The following is a 17,456-nucleotide window of genomic DNA, read 5'->3' as shown; positions in this document are numbered from 1 at the left end:
GTTAATTGATCCATTCATATTGAATTCTATCAGGGTGCCAGGGGTTGTGGGAAGGGTAAACAGGTAAAGATAGAGTGTGCATTTACTGTAGATCCAGTCCTGTCTAGTACTTGAAGATCAACCATGGTTGACTAGATGCTGTCTTTATTAATAGTTTATATACCATGAGAACAAATGCAATTGAAATATGGAACAAACTGATGTTAAGTACTATGAACTATTAGTTTACAGAATGGATGATGTTCTAGATTTCAATTATGTGCTACAATTCCCTAGATTCTTTATGGGAATGAATCTTTAAATTCACCCATTCACAGTCATGTTGCTTCTAATATCATAACATTTTGCAGTGTAATGTGTGTTTAAATTATGAATGTTGAATAAATAATATGCAAAAATAAGGTGTGAAAGTTTGAGGCTAACATTACTTCCTGCAAATACAAAATTTTTGATTGCATATGGCAGGAAATGGATTACATAAAAACTTTGGGTCAAATGATATTTGGTAAATGCTCAGATACTTTTATTCTGAAACTTAATAATTAGCAGGGTAAGTAGGAATGGACTTTATGAACTAAATAAAAAGATTATTTAAAAAAACTGTTGCAGAAAACTATCAGTTTAAAATATTAACAATTTGTATTACTTACAGAATACTGTTTGTAATTGATTTCTGGGTGCAATTCAAGATGCAGATTATTTCCTTTAAAGCTCTAAATCACATGGGGCCAGGTTATTTCACTGCCACTCCCTGAGGGTATCAACAAATCCCACCCAATGAGATACAGTTTTTGTGCTCCATAGCTCTTCCCATGTGATGGGATCTTGGAGACAACTTTATCCGTGGATGCCCCAGCTCTTTGGAACAGTCTGTACCCTGAGATTCAGATGCCCCCACCTTATTGGTTTCCAGAAGGCTATGAAAACCTCCATAGCCTACATAGAAGCATTTTACGATGCCTCTTCAACCCAGGCATTGGATTGTGGAAGTGAAAAATGTAAATGTAGAGTCAGTGATACGTTGAAGCACTCTGATGAGATATACTATATTGTTATGGGGGTTGGGGGTTATATTTAATCTGATTTTATGGAAGGTTCTTGTGAACCACCCAGTATTGTCATAAATAAGAAATAATTTTAATTAATAAATAAGAAAAGAAAGGGCAAGAAAAAAAAGACAGGATACCCCAGTAGTATGAGCTATCTAAAGAAACATTGCAGGATTGTTCCCCTAACCAGAAAAATTCTAAGTGATCCAAACCAGTGCAAAAGATGGGTACTTTTGCTACAGACTTGAAATATCTGGTGATCTTAAGCAGTGATTTAAACAGGGTATTCAAAATTTTGCAGTCTGGTTCAGATTTTATAAAATTAACCATCAAAAATGGAATTGTCCTGCTAACTCTTTATAGCCTGAATTATTTCCAAAATCGTCTGACAATGTTTCCATCCCAAGTATTGTTTTCTTTCTAAACAGTTTAATTTAGAAAGGAACCTATTGTATTTTGTTGTATTAAAGATGACTGTTTTGATGATTAAATGCGTTACTTGTAGAAATTGCTAGCAATTTCTATTTGCCAGATTATGTTATTAATTGCGAATATGACCCAACAGAGTTTAAACAGTTTACTAAGCTGCTATGAATATCACTTTATCTACAAGCTACATAATTGCAGACAGTCCATCTGTTATTTGTGTCAATTTATTATAGAATAACTAATGAACATAGTGTTCTCAGACAACAATCCTAAAGTTGCTAGTAATGTCTCACTACATGTGATGGGACATAGTTTTGAGTTCTGGACTGCAAAGAATTCAGTTCATACTTGCAAAAATCACTGTGTGCTCACACTCCTGAATCTGAGAAATAAAATGAAAAAGAGCTGATACTAGGAAGATAACCTCCTCGATGCAAGACACAATTCTGTGTTATATTATAATAAGTCTTTGCAGACTATTTAAATAAAATTATAATATGTTGGCAATTTATCAAGAAGACACATCACGTAATAGCTGTAATGATTCCATGACAATAAAGGAAGCGATAATGTTTTCTAGAAACAGAATGATATTCTGTGGAAGAAGAAGTAACAATGGTTCTTAATCTAGGTTTTGGGAGGTGGGGTGAAGGAATTATCCCTATTGGCAATGAAAAGCATCAGGAATATTAAAAGGGAAACCTAGCTTTGCTCAGATTTTGAGTAAGCTAATGCAGAGCCAAAAATAAATAAACAGGCCTTTCCTATAAGACAGGTCAAGGGATGATTCTGAAATGAGACAAAGCTTCCTTGTAGAATTACTTTGACCATGCTGAATGGATTACAAAGTATTTCTACTTGGATCCCATTGAATCAAAGTAAAGATTTAAACAAGACATACTACTTTCAATGGTAACAATATTTACCAAGTTAGTTTATCTAATCAATTGCTTTTTTAAAAAAAATGATGCCAGGAGATACAACAACCTCCTTGTATTTGTTGCCCTGTGATATTCTTTGTTTGATGTATTTAATACTGCAAGTAAGAGGCCAAACTTATGAATCTCACTGGGATTCACTTCTGAGGAGAAATGTTTAAAATCTGTTTATATTATTTGTACACAATACAATTGGCTTGTGAATGAAGACTGGCTTAACTAGCTATCTCACCAGCTGCAAAGTACACAATGGCATTAAATCATTACATTGCTTTAAAAAACCAACAGACTCAAAATAATGTAGCATTTGTATCTCTGGGTGGGTCTACATGGTGTTATGAACTATAGTGTAATTTGTTTGGTTTTGTCTTTGGTTTTGTGTATTTTATAAACCATGGTTTACAGCTTAGCAAAATTAAGCTATAGAGGTGAAGTAAAGAATTAACAAAATAAAATGCTTTGTTCTCTCTGACTGACTAAAACTTTTATATAAATTACATGTGAAATATTAGACAGGATTCTAATTAAATAATACTTCTGGATATCCTTCTTATGTTCACATTCTGAACTTTATAATAAGGTCTTCTGTCAGACAGAATACACAATTACAAATGTTTTTCTGGATTAAGAAAACCTCACATATGCATAGTAGTGGCCAATGGATCAGAGTAATATTTCATTATTATAAACAATAAAACAGCACACGTTTTTCTGGTATACATGTTCCTTTTACTGTTACAATAGTCCACAACTTTGTACAGGCAAGGGAGCATAATAAGAAATATACCAACTCTGAGGGGATAGAGCAGGGGTAGGCAACCTTGGCTCTTTTATGACTTGTGGACTTCAATGCTCAGAATTCCTGAACCAGCCATGCTGACTCAGGAATTCTGGGAGTTGAAGTCCACAAGTCAGTATCATCTCTTCTCAGAATTATGTGGTACAATTCTTCCTGTGCTCCAGGAAATATCAGGATCCCTTACCACAGCCTCTGAAACATGGAGGCTATTTCAGTGACTCCATATGCTTCTAAGATATTTGCATTCCTCCTTGGAAGGATCCCTATCAACAAGATATACATAATAAACACAAGAGGAAATATGCCCCCCCCCAGACAATCATCTAATTTGACTGAATGTTGGACTTTCTTTCTGTAAGATATGAAGCCGTCATAACAGTATTTTTCTAAACATATTTATATAATTATTTTAGCTCAGTGTTTACTTTTTAGGTAGTACTTAAGATTCCTGCCTTTTACATATAAGTGTGTTAGTATAATTACATTCAATAGAATTTTTCTTCATAAAAGTTTCAATAAACTAATTTTGAAGATAATTTACACATAGCCATTTCTACAACAGTTTGTACATGCAAACTTAATATAGTTCATTCTTTAAATCTCTGTGTCTACTCTCCTCCTTTTCTGCAGAAAGCAAAAGAAAGGTAATTGTTTGAGTTCAAAAACTAACACGTTTTCTCCTGCAAAATGATGCCATTATGGACATCAACAAATGATTAAGATTATTAATACATAGAAATCCAGGCATCCATCAATCTTGTCTCAATAATTTGAATAAAACAGGGTATATGAAAAGTGAATATTTATAAAATACTACATTACTGAGTGCATTATGCAGTAAATGAGTATATTATATAAGTTGAAGACAACAGAGTATGTTGGGCATGCATAAAAACTATATATTTAGGAAGAGTGCTATTTAACAATATATTTTTTAAATCTTAAAAAGGCAAAAAAAACCTGATGTATTCTTTAACATCCTCCAGCATCTGCAAGCAGGGGGCTCTAAGAGCAGTTGCAGGATTGCAAATGAAGACCTATCCTTTTGTACATGCTTTCGATATCAACAATGGTTAAAAAACAAAGCAGAGCTTTGCACTGTCACAACTGCCACCAACATGGATACTACTGGATGTAAAAGAATAATCAATTATTTTATATGATCCTGACACAGACCTCATTTAATTTAATTTCTACATTTCTACATTCATGCTATTATACTGTTCAAACTGAAATTGTGCACACATCATTTCATATTTATCTGCACAGTTGTAACTATCTGATAGCCAGCTTCTACACTCACTTGAACAGTTCTTCATCTGAGTGATTCCTTCTTCTGACTGCTAAATTTACCTTCCAATGTTTGTTTGTTTATTTATTTATTTATTTATTTATTTATTTATTTATTTATTTATTTATTTATTTATTTTATTGGATTTGTATACCGCCCTATTCCCGTAGGACTCAGGGCGGTTTACAGGGCAGTTAAAACCATGAATACAAAAAATTAAAAACAAATAAAACAATTAAATTAAATTCAAGCCCCAAGAGTAAATCTAAAACCCAGTTAAATTAACAACCCCACAGTCTGGACCAAACAGATCGAAGAGCCAAGTTTTCAGGTCCCGGCGAAATGAGCGAAGGTCGGGGGCAGTCCTAAGTTCCGTGGGTAGTTTGTTCCATAGGGCAGGCGCACCCACAGAGAACGCCCTTCCCCTCGGAATAACCCGCCGGCATTCATTAACCGGAGGTACCCTGAGAAGGCCCTCCCTGTGGGGGCGCACAGGACGATGGGAAGATGATGCCGGCAGCAGGTGTTCCCTTAGATAGTCCGGACCCAAGCCATTTAGGGCTTTATAGGTCATTACCAGCACCTTGAATCTCACCCGGAGGGCAACCGGAAGCCACATGTTTTTTTCCAGGCATGAAACAAAGCACAGGCATGTCAAGAGTTTTGATCCAACCTCATACCTTTGTTTTGTTTTTGGAATCAAGTGGATAGTTATGCTTGGTGTAGACTAGCTGAGATGGTGTGGGAATTGCATGTTAAATAAATGGGTAGTGAGGAGACTGTTCTCAATTGCATGCCTACCAGTCTAACTAATAAATTAGTGGCCTTTTAAAAATACTTTCATTGGGAAAGTTAAAGTTTATCTGGATGGCAGGTTGTAGTTGTTTCTCTGTATTGTACTTCTATTTGGCAGGCATAGCCTTATCTATAAAAGAAAGCAAGAAAAGTTTGTGAATGATGTTAGAATTGTGAACACAAAAGCTAATCATGGCTACTAGTGCTGGTGAGAATTTAAGTGTGAACATTTGCTGTCACAATGTTGACCTTTTAGAACACATTTAAAGTACAAAATCTCTATATTGGTTTGTTGAACTTTGGAAGATTTTTTCCCCTTTTTTAGGATTTACCACATAATGTTGATTTCAGTATGCTGTGCTCTGCTCTCTACATTACTTAATGGTTTTGATAATTTTTTTCACTTCATCTTAATTATAAATAATTAAATAAAATAATTTTAGCAATTTCTGGTTGGACATACTAATGTTTTAAAATTGACCATAATTTTATTTCTAATTTTCAATTTATTTATTTTTTTCAAAGGTAGTGGTGATAAAAATACCTTTCCTTGCTTATCAGAATCTAACAAAAGAAGCCAGACCTCTGAAAATCCTAGTGCACTGATCCATATCTCAATCCATTTCACCAAAGTTATAAAGTAAGTATATCCAAAAACTTCTAAAATACAAAATGTAAATGTAATTGGAAACTTATAAATAAATATAATGTACAAATATGATTTGTACAACTTCCAAATTTGACCTGGCAGCAGAACCTATTAACAAACATAAAGAAATTTGAATGAAATAGTTCATTGCTCAAAAGGCTTTTATAATCTTCATTCCATCTCCAAAATAGAAAACATGAAAATAATTCTTGATAACCTGATTCCCATGAGGGAAACTACTTTTAATCAAGACAAGGGTAGACAACATGTGAAATAGGGCTGTATACTCTCAAATACAAAGCTGTTATCTAATTGATTTAGTCTAGTTGATGCAAACCAATTGTTACTTTTTTTTAACAATGCCATCTGATCATACAGGGGTATGTCCAGATCCACTGTACTTCCAGTGATCGGCTGCCTGGATATTTCTGGGCAGTCATCACCATACACAGAGGATGTTATAGGTCCTGGCAAGCCCAGGTGTCTGCAAAGTCTGGGACAGCCAATAATACTGCTTTTTTCCTCCTCATCCTGAAGATCTCATCCAGCAGCTATAACTGGACAATTCTGTACTGTAGTCTTTCTTATGGTGGGGCATGGTGGCTGCTCCCTCTGTTTCTCCTTTAGCTTTTTTTCTAATCTAGTTCTCCATAGTTCTCCAGATGATGGAGCCACCTTCTCAGGTCACACTTGCATTGTGTCTCTAAATAACCAAGCCTTATGACTATAGAAAGTCCAGAAACTATTGCTTTTGCCACTACCATCTTCATTCCTGAAACCACAGCTCTTCCTATCACTCACTTTGGCTACTAGTTTTGTCTAATTTACAGTAGTTAATACTTATACCCAAACCCTTTTTTATTACACAAACACAGAGAGAGAGAGCTCATGTCTGTTGAATTGTTACACTTCTGTTTTGAAAATCGGCAACACATATTTCCTGCTTTCTTGAGTGACCCTATAAAACTATAGGCCTGAAATCTATTTACACGGGAGCTAAGAATGAAAAACAATTCAATGGCTCATCATCATCATCAATCATCATCATCATCATCACAGGATTAAGACAAAACAAAAACAAAAACACCTCTATCCCGTCCCTCAACAGCTCCATAAGTTTTTTTAAAAAAATATTCATTGCTGCTGTTTTGAATGAATGAAGATTAAACTGAAAAACAAAAACATGGAAATAAGGGTGAATGGGTTTAGTAGAAGGGAATTATGGTTGGATGGAGGTAATAAAGCTGATGAAGAACAAAAGGCCAAGGATGAAGCAGTCCATGAAAGTGTGGGGAAGCAAAGCTGGCTTGCAATGTTAAACAAGTGTGCAGAAATACAAGCGACAGTGTTGGTGTAATATTATTTTCTTTTATTTACTATTTGCCACTCAGTTTCTGCATTCTGTAAAACATGGCTTATTCCAAAATGGAATTTGGGTGTGTGTTTGAATATGTAATATAGGCACAGTATTTAGAGCAAAGAGAAAGAAAACAAGTTTTATTAGGCTTCTAAACAATATTGAACATAACGATTAGTAGCATTGAGTGGATAAGGAGGACTTACTTTACCAAAGTTTATTGTTGCTCATTTTTTATTTTGTACTTAAGATGTAATAAACTGACAATTTTATAACTTGCTGGCTATTTGGAGAAAATAACTACAGTGAGATTTAGTGTTGCAAGGCATTGGAGGAATTCTAGTATACAAATGTATGGAACTTATTTCTATGAAGTTGAGTTTGTTCTATTTATACAAATACCATTTAGCTAAATGGGTCAACCTACCATATATGATGCAAGTCTTCTTTTTTAAAAAAATCTGATCCTGAATTATAAAGTTTATTTTATGAGCCATAATTTTTGAGATTTGATGAATCACTGTGCTTTTTATGTAGAACAGAAGAAATATCACAAACCATAATTACTTTTTTAAAAAAATTGTAATTGGAGTACTTTAAATAAATAGACATTAGCTCATAGTGTCCGTAGTCTTTATAAACCTATGACTATTGTCTGGTCCTAAGTGAGACTTTTGGAAGAAACATTTATTTTGCTAAGAAAACACTTCCTATATTCTGTATCAGAGAGAGAGGGAACTAGAATATGTTGGAAGAAAAATACATATAATTTTCTTTTTCAGATACTGTACATTTCCTGCTTAATTTTATAAAGTCAAGCCTAAATACCAAGTAAGTTTGATGCACCTTGCTCCAAATAAGTGACACGAGCTATACATTTTATTAAAAAAAACTTTTGTAAATTAAAACTGAAGATTGCAAATAATAACAGAAAACAAAATAAATGTTAGGCAACAATGCTACAAAGAATAAACTCCAGTGACCATGAGGGGTTCTTGGTGCTCTCTGAGCTTGGTTGTTTTCTTGCAGACATGTCCAGTGGCGTAGCGTGGGTTGTCAGCACCCGGGGCAAGGCAAGTAATTTGCGCCCCCTCGCTCTTGCACTGCACCGCACACCTGGCACCCCCCTGGCGTAAGAAGAATTGAGCCTCCCGCGATCTCCCGTCCCCCCCCACCCCCCTGAAATTCTCGCCCGCTTTCACAGACTTGTTCTTTTACACCGGCTGCAAGTACCAGGAGCCAAAGGCAGCCTCTCCGAAAGCCTCACACCCAAAGACGCAGGCACGCCCACACCGAGGAACGCCGCCGCTGGTGAGGCTCGCAGACGCCGCCGCTGCCGTTCTTTCTTTCTCGTTCGCGGGAGCGCGCGGCGGCGTGCGCATACAGAGGCGTATATAGACCCAGGGAGCCGCCGAGCCTTCCCCCACCCGGAGAGAGAAGTGTTTCTGTGTCGGCGCAGGCACAGATACCGCTCGCTCGCGAGCAGCCTTGCCCTAGCCCGCCGGTCGCGCCCCCCCAGATGTTGCGCCCGGTGCGGACGGCCCCCCCTGCACCCCCCACGCTACGCCACTGGACATGTCATCATCCAAACTAGATGACATCAACTAGGGACCATATGAAGTCACCCTGTTCACATAGAAGGGAAGATCCTCCAACATTTGTCACCTTCCTGCAATTCCAAAAGTTATGCTTTTCACTTCCATACAGTGAACCAAAACAGGTCTTAGATAATTAAGGTGTTGGTGTTTTATTAGAGGTCTATTAGTGTGAACATGTATTTATATGGAGGTAAATCTGTGTCCTGGTTGATAAAGAAAAATGCTGGTATGATACATTGTTTTAATCATCTGTAAAACCAATAGAACTCCACAATAATCTGGGCTATTTTTCTCTGATTGGGATTGTTTGATGGTATGCAAGAAGCAGATAACCAGCTGAGTTCCAGCAGTTAAATTACAATCATTTATTTGGCTTTATCCAAGGGCATTACCATATTGTCACAGCTTCTCCTTCTTAATTCCTTAAAAGCTATTTAATTTTTTATTTTGTGCCCACCATAGACTTCTATAATATGTATATAAACCATACAATAAAAAGTCCACAGAATACTAAATAAAGAGAAAAAAACCATGAAAACACAATAAAACACTCATAATAAAGCGATTAAACGAAGATAAGCAGTCAGCAATTAACATATACTGTAACCAATTACAGAACCAATAAAATAGATGCCAATATGTCCCACCCAAAACACTTTCTAGAATTCTGTTTTTAAATAATAATTCTGTTTTTAAATAATAATTCTGTTTTTAAATAATAATTCTGTTTTTAAATAATAATTCTGTTTTTAAATAATAATTCTGTTTTTAAAACATGAGGAAAGTCAGAAATATATATTTTACTGTTTGGATGAAGAGACATCCAGTTGATTAGGGTAGAAGCTAATTGTATAAATTGATAATTTAAACAACTGCAATGGAATGACTAGTATAACTGACATTGCAAGGCACTTAAAAGAAATTTCCAACTTTATACTACTGCAGGGCAGGCTGCCATAGGAAAAAAATCCAAAGGAAGTCTCCAGAGTGCCTTAGGATTTAATAAGGATAAGCTTTGAATCCCTGAATCAAAAACTCATTCCTTCATAGACACATCTCTGGAATGAGAGAAATATGTCTATTAAAATCAGCCTTAAGAAATTGAGAACATGCTGTTGATAGGAATTTATCCTCAAACCAAATCTTATAAAGCAAGCTGTATCTTCTAATCTTCCACAGTTCTTTTAGTGTTTTGGCTTAATAGTTTCTGCCAAGTGCATTTGTATCCAATCAAAATTCTGATCTTTAACCAAAAGCAACACTCAATTTGTCTCTGCCAAAAACAGGAGACTGCTCTTTTTGGATTTCCTGCATGTAAATCCCACCAACTTCCCTCAGAAGCAGACATGGCTGTGCTGTGCTTGATAAATAATTACAAGGGTGTGTTAAAACACCCATCTCCAATTTAGTGCCCTCCAGATATGTTGGACAGAAACTCTTATCAATTGTCAACTGATGGCTTAAGAATTATGGGAGCCAAACTCCAACCCAACCTTGAGGACAAAGGGTGTGAAAGGCAGCAGCGGAAATTGACAGACACAGAAAAATTAATTAGGAAATAAAACTGTCTGAAAGTAGGCACTGTGGCAAAATTAGGATGGTTTAACAGTTCTTAAAAGCCTAACATTTTTTAAAAAAAACCTCCATTGTGTGAAAATATTAGTCTAAGTGAAGGATTTAGATTTTTTACTAGAACAATGAAGTATTTTAAGAATGTGCTTGTATGAGTATCCATTTTTCCTGTCCATTTTTCCTGGATTCCTTTGCTGCAATCCAGGTTAGAACTAGCCCTACTTTACATTATTAAATGGCTGTAAAGGTACTTTGTGGGAAAATACATGTTTTAGAAATTATTGAAACCAGAGGAAAAAGAAATATATTCAAGTACATTATAAATAAAGGACTATTTGTGATGTGCACTCCTGTTTCAACCACAATATGAAGGGAAATACTTATGGGAAACTCAAGGGTGCTTATTCAACAGGTTGGTTTTAATTATGGTATAATAAGGACAAGAATTTGTCTGTTTGGTTTCAAGTATTAGTATTCTGTCATAATTTATGATGTATCATAGCTTAAAGGTAAAGGTTCCCCCGCACATGCGTGCTAGTCGTTTCTGACTCTAGGGGCCGGTGCTCATTTCCGTTTCAAAGCCGAAGAGCAAGCGCTTGTCCAAGTACATCTCCGTGGTCATGTGGCCGGCATGACTAGACGCCAAAGGCGCACGGAACGCTGTTACCTTCCCACCGTAGTGGTCCCTATTTTTCTACTTGCATTTTTACGTGCTTTCGAACTGCTAGGTTGGCAGAAGCTGGGACGAGTAACAGGCGCTCACTCTGTTACGCGGCACTCGGGATTTGACCCGCCAAACTGCCGACCTTCTGATCGACAAGCTCAGCATCCCAACCCACTGAGCCACCACGTCCCTGCTAAAGTTGGTTTAGAAACCTCAATTAATATAGAGGGTCATGTCAACCTGAAATCACAGTGAATGTAATGAGTCTCTTAAAGAATATTTAATTATAAATGGCTGGTTTGCACAAATTTTTCTGTTGCCTGGATTTCTACTTGAGTAAAATCTCATGATGTAGGATAGAAGATTTGTTTCGGGCTAATATTCATCAGATTTAAATTTGAAAAAAAGAAGTTTGAAATGTCCATTCTGCAGAATAATCCTTGAATTTATGTCAAATTTCTAAGCTTAATTTATTTCTTAACCCCAAAATTCTGTTTGACTCAAAAGTCAAGAGGAATTTGAATTAAGCCTAATAATGTGTTGTAACATGAATTTTGGACTAAAAAGGCAGTAATAGTTGTGCCTGCCTAGATGGGCGGTAGACACAAATTCCACTTTCCCTCTCCTACAAACAGCAATGTTCTCCCTTGAGCTTCCCCATGAACTTAGAGGTGACAGTTTCAAGAAAAGAGCTCAAAGTTTACTTAAGCAGTTTCTTTCATTCCTCACTTTGTTTGAGAAATGTTGCTAAATAAGTAATGGCCAAGAAAAAGTCCTGGCTAAGAGCCTGAGTAATGATGCCTAAGTATGCATCATGGGTAGTGAACAAAGTTCACAGTTTGCAGTGAAAGGTCATCAGGCATTCATACATTCTCAGCATCCTTCTTCAATCAAGAGGAATGCATCAGACTTGGTGCCTGATATATCTATTCCAAAGCTCATGCTGATGACAGCAGTATTAAGTCTTTTTATATAGTCTGTATCATGGCAGCCAGTCAAACAATTATATTGAAAGAAACACCAAGGGACCATTCATTTTTATTACAGTACTTTATTCGGTCATTTGAAGGGCACTTTGGTTAAAAATGCTACCCTTCTTCTTTCTAGCAACCTTTTAAAATGTTTAAACTAACACATGCATTTAGCATGCAGGCATAGTGGCAATGCTGCTGTGATTTAAATGAGTTTAAAAGGCAAAAGTACAGATTTTCAGAGAAAGTTTATCAGACTGGCAAGCAGGATTTCCCAAATGATAGAATGGGGCAGGAGGAACAAATTAAATGGAATATAAGACCTGTAATCTTCCTTGGCTAAGAAACAGAGATAAGCACCATCCCCTAGAGTCGGACACAAGTGGACATGAGAAACCTTTAGTTTTAACCTGAAGGCGAAGTGCTGAACTTTCTTTGATATACCAAATCTGGACTGCAAAAATCTAGACTATTAGGCAGTAACATAAAAATACAGAAATTGTAACCATTTGTAATCCTAATTTGGTAGTCCTAGTTTCCCAGTAAGTATGGTTAATAGTAAGGAAATGGATTCTTAATATGTTTACATACTGTATTGGAGAAAGATATTTCTCTTTGCATACTACTTGAGTCCCTGCTACTATGCATGGCAATCCCACTGTTGATGCTCACTAGCATTAATAATGCCTGCCCAGGTTTAATTTTACTTTTTTACTATTATGTTCATTGAAGGACCAGCCTTAAACATAATAGGTCAGTGATGATGAACCTTTTAGAGACCGAATGCCCAAACTGCAACCCAAAACCCACTTACGTATCGTCGGGTGCCGGGTGGGCATGGCCCATTGGGTGGGCGTGGCCCATCGAGTGGACATGACTGCGGTGGTGATTGCAGATTGGGTGGGACTAAAAATTTCAATCAATCAATTCCAACTTTGCGAGATCTTTTTTTTCCCCATGAGAAGTTGAAATTGATTGATTGATTGATTGATTGAACCTTTTTTTTGCACATGGCGGCAGAGGCCTAAAGCGAAAAGGTTTTATAAAACCCAGCTGAAGGCCTAGGACTAGGGGGATGGTGTGCGTGACTGCAGAGAGGGCTCTGCGTGCCACCTGTGGCACGTGTGCCATAGGTTCACCACCACAGTAATAGGTACTTCCAATAATGCCTATGGTGGAGCAGTGGGCTAATGCCTCCTTAAGTAACACCAGCTGCCTGCAATTAGTGCAGGTTCTCATCCCACCAGGCTCAAGGTTGACTCAGCCTTCCATCCTTCCGAGGTAGGTAAAATGAGGACCCAGATTGTTGGGGGCAATTAAGCTGACTTTGTAATAATGCCGCTGTGGTGTGTGTGAAAGCCCTAATAAGCAGGCATATACATAGAATGAAGGCTACTGCTAAGCTTGTAAGCCGCCCTGAGTCTTCGGAGAAGGGCGGGATATAAATGGAATTAAAATAAAATAAAAATAAAAATAAATGTCCATCTTGGAAAATGAAATGGTGGGAAGCTGCAGCCTTATTTGGAAGTATGTCTAACTGTCAGAAAAAAGACAGCTGAAGACAGCTTCCTAGGAAGCTAGAGAAGTTAATAGTGAGGAATCTTACTACTTTTTCTTTTGATAAAAGCAGCATTATACGATTGGCCATATGTATCATGTTAACACTTGGAGTACACCACCTGGAATACTGCACCCAGTTCTGATCACTACGATACAGAAAAGATGTTGCTACTCTAAACTGTACAATGAACAGTTGCAGGAACTAAGGATGCCTAGTCTAATGAAGAAAAGGACAAGGGATGACATGGTAGCAGTCTTCCAATAGATGAGGAGCTGTCACTAGGAAGAGGAGGTCAACCTATTTTTCAAAACACCTGAAGGTGGGACAAGCAGTAACGTATGGAAGATTTTCAAAGAGAAACCCAACATAAAATTAGGGAGAAATTTTCTGACAGTGAGAACAATTAATCAATGGAATGGCTTGCTTCCAGACGTTGGGGGGTGCTCCATCACTGGAGATTCTTAAGAAGAAATTGGACAGCCATTTTTTTGCAATGGTATAGAATCTCCCGCTCAAGCAAAGGGTTGGACTTGAAGACCTCCAAGGTTCCTTCCAACACTGTTATTCTGTTAATGTGCATGAAAATGGTAATAATATCCTCAAATTTGCCCATAGGCAGTGCTGCTTTTTTTGTAAAAGAAAAAGGTGCCGGAACTCACACATGTCATACAACCCACCTTGCCTACCCTACAAGGTTCCATCCAAAAAAGGTGCCGGAACTCAGTTCTGAGCGTTCTATGAGAAAAAAAAGCCCTGCCCATAGGTACAAAAAAAAATGAGGAACTCAAGCTTCTAATAGGACCAATGCAGATGGGAAGCATTTTTTTCCTCTTACACTGTCCCCTGGGCAGCCTGGTCTGTGCTTATGGAAAGACTGTAAGTCTGAATTGACTAAGTACAGGAGGGCTGTTACATTCAATTTATTTTAAGTAGCACAATTGTTTAACTACAAGGTCATAAAAATGTCTTGAGATGTTTCTAAAACAGTATACTGGGATGTGATCAGCTGTAAACTTGACGTCTGTTTGGAGCATTAACAAAGATAATTCCCATGCCAAAAAGATGAGGTAATGACGGCTCTGCTCAATAGTCATTGCTTTAAAAAATGGTCCTGTGAATTTGCCCTCAGGGTCCTTCCCGCATTACACAATCCTTTAAAGAAAAGAATTATTTTTCTTAAAAAAAGAAAAGAAAAGAGGCAACACTGTGTATAGTATTCACATTATGTTTTCAGTGTAGCAATCTTGTAATGTCTAATGTAACCAAGGGAGACTCAAACAATTATTTATTTGACTTAAGTTAGGGTCTTCCAGATGTTTTTGAGCATCAATTCCCAGAATTCTCGGCCATCATGGGAATTGGATGAAGACATCTGGAGGGTACTAGGGCTGAGCAAGGCAGCTCTATGACCATATTATAGAAGTCATTTCAAGCAATGTCTATGTGAAATTGAGTGGACCACAGCTACCATCTAGTGATCAGATTTCTGAAATTCAGTAAGGAGAACACCTGCCAGCAGTATACTCCACCTATTGGTGCAGTAGTTTCATAACAAGGAAATCATCCTGTAGTGCTAGGCTGCATTAATAGAGGGATAGAATCAAGATCACATGAAGTACTAATACCACTTTACAATGCTTTGGTAAGGCCACACCTGGAATACTGCATCCAGTTTTGGTCACCACGATGTAAAAAGATGTTGAGACTCTAGAAAGAGTACAGAGAAAAGCAACAAAGATGATTGGGGGACTGGAGGCTAAAACATATAGGGAACGGTTGCTGGAATTGGGTATGTGTAGTTTAACGAAGAGAAGAGTGAGGGGTGACATGATAGCAGTGTTCCAATATCTCAGGGGCTGCCACAAAGAAGAGGGAGTCAAGCTATTCTCCAAAGCACCTGAAAGCAGGACAAGAAGCAACAGATGGAAACTAGTCAAGGAGAGAAGCAACCTAGAACTAAGGAGAAACTTCCTGACAGTTAGAACAATTAATCAGTGGAACAACCTGCCTCCAAAAGCTGTGAATGCTCCAACACTGGAAGTTTTTAAGAAGAGACTGGACAGCCATTTGTCTGAAATGGTATAGGGTTTCCTGCCTGAGCAAGGGGTTGAACTAGATGACCTCCAAGGTCCCTTCCAACTTCTTCTTCTTCTTCTTCTTCTTCTTCTTCTTCTTCTTCTTCTTCTTCTTCTTCTTCTTCTTCTTCTTCTTCTTCTTCTTCTTCTTCTTCTTCTTCTTCTTCTTCTTCTTCTTTTCTTTTTCTTTTTCTTTTTTTTCTTTTTCTTTTTCTTCTTCTTCTTCTTCTTCTTCTTATTATTATTATTATTATTATTATTATTATTATTATTATTATTATTCTAACCAACCTTTGTGTTCCTGTTTTCTGTGTTTCATTCCTTTCCATTGTAATGTTACCAAGACTGTTATGGCAGGAACTTCAACTTCAATCCATGCAGATGGTCTATTTTCAGTTCTATCTCTTCACATTTATGCTCAGCATCAGTACTTTATTTCAGTTGAATATTAGGACACTGACATTGTGCACTTCTGTCCCTATTGCCTTTGGAGTTTAATATGTGTTCATGAACCTTTCAACATCCTGGTGTTTGTGTTTGCTTTGCTTAGAAAGGATTTTTCTTCACACACTCTCCTCTTTATACTACCTTTTTGACAAAAAATCTGTGCAACCTCAGAAGTCCTAGAAGTAAGAAGTATGGACGGGACAGTTACTCATAAGCTTAGAAGCCACACAGTTTTGATTGTGATCAAATATATGTAACTATTAAGGACTTCAATCAATCCACCACAGAATGAAAGCTTCATTACTGAATGTTATGGATCATCATCCGCCATGCTAGTCATGTCCATGTTCATAGATACTTTTTAAAAAAAAAAAAAACTTCCCTGGCTAGGACTAAAAAGAATGACAGGCCCAAAGTAATCCAGCCAGTTTTTTGTGCTTAAGGGAGGACTAAATTTGGATTTAGACTCAGAACAATTTTAAACAGGAGAAAACAATAGTATGACATGGAGAACAATAAACTGGCAAACTATTTAAATGTCTGTAGAAAAATATTTATGCATTCATGCCTGTCTGGAAGTCAGCTGGGCATATCTCTAAAAGGGGCACTTTCAGCCAGGTCTCTGTAATTCATGGCAGGTCAACTTTCTCATCCATGGTGAAGTTACATTCCATGTGTGCAGCGTTCTACTCATCTCCAGATATATCTTCACATACCTGTCACAACTGGGATGATCTAGCTCTCAAAACCTTGGCCATTTTGTTTTACAAATAACTCTAAGTAGTAAACATAGCTAATGCTCTTTCTTCCTATTTCCCCCAAAATCACAACCCTGTGAGGTGTATGGGGCTGAGAGTGGCTGGCCCAAATTCACCCAACCAGCATTGCATTCACATCTGTTTATTGCATCTTGAGGAACCCATTCATCCCTTTTATTCTGTGATTTAATGAAAAATTGGCATCCCTTCCATTACTCAAAAGATTCAAACGAAAATGTCTGCAGATATTCTGTCATTCAGGCCATGGTTGTCCCTAAGGTGCTTTTTCAAGAGGCAACTGGACTTTTTTGTTTTTCTTTGAAGACGTTTCACTTCTCATCCAAGAAGCTTCTTCAACTCAGACTGGATGGTGGGGATTGGAAGGATTTATATTCCTTGCAGACATCTGGTCATTTGCATTCTTTTAGAGCAGGCATGTCAAACTCGCGATGTCACATGACGTTCCATAACATATTGCGACTTTTTCCCCCATTACCAGCAAT

At 37.2% G+C, this 17,456-nt stretch overlaps 1 protein-coding gene across 4 annotated transcripts in view; it reads left to right on the top strand.

Moving 5' to 3' along the window:
* The window catches only part of COL8A1 (collagen type VIII alpha 1 chain), a 116,175-nt gene that overhangs the window by 80,586 nt on the left and 18,133 nt on the right, over positions 1 to 17,456 (top strand). For all 4 annotated transcript variants that reach the window (XM_081326514.1, XM_081326511.1, XM_081326512.1 and 1 more), the window contains exon 2: positions 5,827 to 5,941. The gene's annotated coding sequence lies outside the window, so the exon portion shown is untranslated. The remainder of the gene's footprint in view (positions 1 to 5,826; positions 5,942 to 17,456) is intronic.

The sequence above is a fragment of the Vipera berus genome, assembly GCF_964194415.1.
Source record: "Vipera berus genome assembly, chromosome: 4".
NCBI classification, from domain to species: Eukaryota; Metazoa; Chordata; class Lepidosauria; order Squamata; family Viperidae; genus Vipera; species Vipera berus.
This window is presented reverse-complemented; position numbering and strand designations above follow the sequence as displayed.